This window comes from Pantherophis guttatus, chromosome 2, assembly GCF_059756535.1.
Source record: "Pantherophis guttatus breed Tessera chromosome 2, ASM5975653v1, whole genome shotgun sequence".
Classification (NCBI taxonomy): Eukaryota; Metazoa; Chordata; class Lepidosauria; order Squamata; family Colubridae; genus Pantherophis; species Pantherophis guttatus.
This window is the reverse complement of record NC_142064.1, coordinates 45618445-45623353: the sequence shown is the minus strand read 5'-3', so window position 1 is coordinate 45623353 and position 4909 is coordinate 45618445. Positions and strand designations below refer to the sequence as shown.

Sequence of the window (4909 nt, the reverse complement as noted above, 5' to 3'; positions counted from 1 at the left end):
GTCTGTGTCTGTGTCTGCCTCTCCCTGAGAACCGGCTTACTGCTTTCCTTTGCTCTCCTCTCTTTTCTTTCTTTCTTTCTTTCTTTCTTTTTTTGTGCATACGCACATCTGGGATGGGCCCCATCTGTTCCTCCACCACTCAGCTCAGGCCCTGAAGATAGCTGCCTGGGAGAGGATGGAAGGCCCTGGCTCTGCCTCTGTTTCTGATGCTGTTACCTTATCAGAGCCTTCCAAAGGCTTTGAAGCTGGCCCAGGCTCTCTCTCCACCTTCTCCTCATCTGACTATGCAGCTATCTCTGCTGGCAGCCAATGGGCCACAACAGAAGGGGAGAAGGAGGTTGGAATGCCTTACTAGACACAACAGAGAGTTTCTCGTGAGAACCAAGGTAATCTCTACTGACAATGGATAAGATTAGGGAAAAAGTGCCTGGAAAGCCTACCAATGGATCTAATTGGCCAATATGACCTGTGACACTTGGGAATGGGGTTATTTCCTATTTTAATTATACTGAAACTGTGGGAAATATTTAGAGTTGGTTTTCCTTTAGAGCCATGCCGATATGATGTACTCAATAAAGAAGTTCTTTGAGGAGGGTTCTAGTCTCAGAGTTCTGATTTGCTTGAGTTCTTTAGTCGGAACCTTGACAACACTGCTGAAATAATCATTCAAGTAGTCCTTGACTTGTGGCAGTTCAGTCAGTGATTCTCCAAAATTACAGCAGCGCTGAACGAAGGGACTCATAAGTGTGACTGAAGTTACAGCCATTGCAGCATCCCCATTGGTCACGGGATCAAAATTTGGGTGCTTGCAGTCTGCCGACACTCACAACCATGGATGGGGGGACACTGTAGCTCCCCTCCACCAGCTAACTCTCCACCCCATCCAAATTCTTTTGTACCCTGTCCCCCTGCTTTGAAAGGCAGCAAGCAAATCCAAAACTACAAAGTTCACCCAACTTCTTTCTCTCCCAGTTCTGCACTAGTCTTTTGCAGTCAGCTGCCATGGCCAAAGCAGAAGTATCTCATTTCCTTTATTATGTCCTTTTCATTGCTTATCTGACTCCTTTTTGGACCTAGCTTCTCCCACAGACAGTACTACCTTGGAATTTTTTTTGTTCAGCGCATTCACCAAAGCAAGCCCAAGAAAGATTTTCCTTACATCATTTATTCTCTTATTTTTTTTAAATTAAACCCCTGGGAGATCATTTTTCTCTACTCTTCAGCCTGCCAGTGACTCACCAAGGTAAGTCACTTACATATTTTATCACACTCTTTCCAGATACATGTAGTTGAGATTGGAGGGCAGAGGTGGAGAGTTAACTTTAGCATCTAATGATGGGGAAGGAGAAAGATCAACAAATCTGTCCCCCCTCCAGCTTTTTTTGCTGTTTCCTTTATTGAAAAAAAAAGTGTGTTTAATGGGCAAAAGAGGGGATAAAGCCTGGGGAAGAGTTTTGAAACCTCATCCCAGAGCAGCTGCTTTTTCTTTCAGGGCTTGCTTCCCCAAAGCCTAGCAAGAACAAGGAGAGACTACCAGCCAGTGAGGACAGAGGCCTAGTCCTCAAGTGTAGCTTACCAGTAATTCTTCTGCAAAATGTCGCCACTGGATGGATCAGTAACTTGTCTCCTTCATGCTTTAGAGAATCAGGGCTTCTCATAGCCAAGTACCCTGTTTTCCCAAAAATAAGACCTCCCCTGATAATAAGCCCAATGGGCTTTTGAGCGTATGCGCTAAAATAAGCTCCCCTCCCAAAATAAGCCCTCCCCACAAAATAAGTCTTCACTGAAAATATTTAAATGCATTTATTTATTTATTCATTCAACTTGTATGCCGCCTTTCTCTGAAGACTCAAGGCGGCTTACAATGCATTTAAAAACCATATATAAAACATTAAAAGTTAAACCATTAAAAACAATTAAAACCCATTCACACCATTCGTGGCCAGATCTCGCCAAATTGCAACAGCGAGATCAACGGCCCCAGACCTGCCGGATGAGCCAGGTTTTCACTGCTTTTCGGAAGGCCAATAGGGTGGGGATGGTCTGGACCTCAGGAGGTAACTGGTTCCAGAGAGCTGGGGCAGCCACAGAGAAGGCCCTCTCCTGCAGGCCCACCAGCTGGCATTGTTTAGCTGACGGGACCCTGAGGAGACCAACTCTGTGGGATCTTACCGGTTGCTGGGAGCTATGCGATAGAAAGCGGTCTCGAAGATACCCTGGCCCTGAGCCATGTAGGGCTTTAAAGGTAATAATCAACACCTTGAATTCTGCCCGGAGACCAATAGGGAGCCAGTGCAGCTCGTGGAGAATTGGTGTAATGTGGGTGTACCTAGGTACCTAGGTACCCCCACGACAGCTCTCACGGTTGAGTTCTGGACCAACTGTAGTCTCCGAACACTTTTCAAGGGTAGCCCCATGTAGATCGCGTTGCAATTGGTGCACCAGGCGAACCTGTGCAAAGATCCCCCTAGCCACAGCTGACAGATATTGCTCCAATTTTAGCTGTGAGTCTAGGAGGACACCCAAATTGTGAGCCCGTTCTGAGGGGGACAATTTCTCCCCCCCCCAGAACCAAGGATGGACAATCAGCATGGTCTTTATGAGGCAATACCCACAGCCACTCGGTCTTGTCTGGGTTAAGTCTGAGCCTGTTGACTCCCATCCATGCGCAGCCAGTCCCCGCCATTTCCCCTAGTTAGGGTTAGGGAGACAGAGCTGGAAATCAGGTAAGATGGCAAGCGGAGCCCTGTCTTGCTCCATGCCCCCCAAAATAACAAGACCTCCCTGAAAATAAGGCCAAGCACTTATTTCAGGGTTCAAAAAAATATATGACAGGATCTTATTTTTGGGAAAACACAGTATTGTGGTATTGCTTGGAAGACTTTTCAGTACTGAAATGTGCATTCATGCTCTAATATAGCTGGGCTCTTCCTCACCTGCTGAGCTATTTTTCTTTTCTTTTTTTCTCTCTGTCCCTCTTTTGGTGCCAGTGTTGGAAATGCAACAATGGGTCAAAGCCATTGCCCCCTCAATCCCCATCTGTTCTTTCTCCCTCTTCTAGTAGCCCCTCCCTTTCTAGGGGCTAAAAAGTAGGTTGGATCCCAATTCCAGTAAACTAACTTTTCCCTTTTGCTCCTTTGCTGCTTGTCTGTCTCCTTTTAGGACTCAACCGGGTGCCAGATCTCATCTACTTCCCTGTAGATGACAGCCCCACCACCACACTCCTTACCTGGGACTCCATCTACTTAAGTATCCATAATTCCCAATTAACAACATCAACTAAGAGTGCTAGGATTGCAGTCATTGAATGAAACAATCATAGGATGTCTTGCTTAACAACTGCTTCGTTCAACAACTGCAATTCCTGGGCCCAGCTATGGTCATAAATCTGCCTGTATTGAAGAAATGCAAGAAAAAAAATGGCACTGATGAAGCTTTAATCAGCTTTAAAGAATTAATAAATTGTTTTGAAGCCTTACCAAACTGTGAACAGGAAGAAATTTTGAGACGATTGGATAAATTGAAACAAACACTGTTGCTAATCTGAACAGCGGCCAAATATTTAATTGACTTGGTATCTTTGGACCTCTTGTCTAACACCGATTCTGCAGGAAATTATTATAAACTCTTTGAATCCTGTAATCAAGCAACTCTTCACAGAAAATAAACAACCACATATACTTCTATTCTAAAACAGTCCAAATTGATTCTGTTTTGTTCACAATACAACAGACGGATAATCTACCCTTGGTTTTGTTCCTTTTTTGCTTTTAAGCCTCCCAATAAATAGAACAATGTGCAACACATAAAACAATGCCCCTCTTTTAAGTATCTGGGCATCACCTTTTATAAATACTTTTTTATGGAAAGCACACTTATTTACTGTCTGGCAACTGCCCAGTATATTATGAGCAGTGATATTCTGATGTTTTTCTATGCTAAAGTAGGGCAATTGGCAATTATAAAAAATGTAGAAGCCTCTCCAGAACCTGGTTAATATAACCAGAGATTCAGTGATAAGAGCTTTAGCATATCTTTGCTTCCACATCATGCCTTCCACATGTCTCAAGCAGAGATTTTGTAAGCTTCCTGTCAAATAGCGACTCGGTTCTTGTAGTGTTAATCAAGTGGAGAGTATTATGTCCTGCAATGCCCCATTTACAATAAGATCAGGGACAGATTATTAATGGCAGGTAAAGTTAAGGGTTACAAGTTTGAAAAATTGAACTGTCTTCTTGCAAAACTGTTCCTAACAGTTAGCAACTAGGTTGCTATTCCTGCTCTGCTGTCATTTAAACTTAGAAAAAAAAAACACTTACTGTAAGTTCTTAGCTGTAACTTTGGCTCCCAGCGACCAGTAAGATCCTACAGAGTTGGCATCCTCTGGATCCCGTCAGCTAAACAATGCCGGCTGGCGGGCCCGCGGGTTAGGGCCTTCTCTGTGGCTGCCCCAGCTCTATGGAACCAGTTACCTCCTGAGATCTGGACTACCCCCACCCTATTGGCCTTGCGGAAAGTGGTGAAGACCTGGCTTTTCTGGCAGGCCTGGGGCCGTTGATCTCGCTGTTGCAATCTTGTGAGATCCAGCCATGAATGGTGTGCATGGGCTTTTAATGTTTTTAAAAATGTTTTTATAATGTTTTTTAATAATTTTCCTACGTTCTTTTTTGTATTATTTTTGCTGTAAGCCGCCCAGAGTCCCTTGGGAGTTGGGCAGCATAGAAATTCAATAAATTAAATTAAATTATTTTTGCTGTAATCTTTTTACATCTAATACTTCTTTTATTACTTTGCTAGACAACCCATGATATGTTGGGTCACCCTTCCAGAGCTATTTCTTTACTTAACAAAGAAACAAAATGATCAGGGGTACAATGCTATTTTTTTTTTAAATTAAAGAAGACATCAT

At 43.6% G+C, this 4909-nt stretch overlaps 1 long non-coding RNA gene across 1 annotated transcript; it reads left to right on the top strand.

The window, feature by feature from the left end:
- The first annotated feature begins 659 nt into the window (after window positions 1-659).
- On the top strand, window positions 660-3744 carry LOC117679117 (uncharacterized). Its single transcript, XR_004595285.3, has 2 exons — window positions 660-1243; window positions 3163-3744. It is a non-coding gene; the product is annotated as an uncharacterized LOC117679117 (long non-coding RNA).
- The last annotated feature ends 1165 nt before the right edge of the window (window positions 3745-4909 follow it).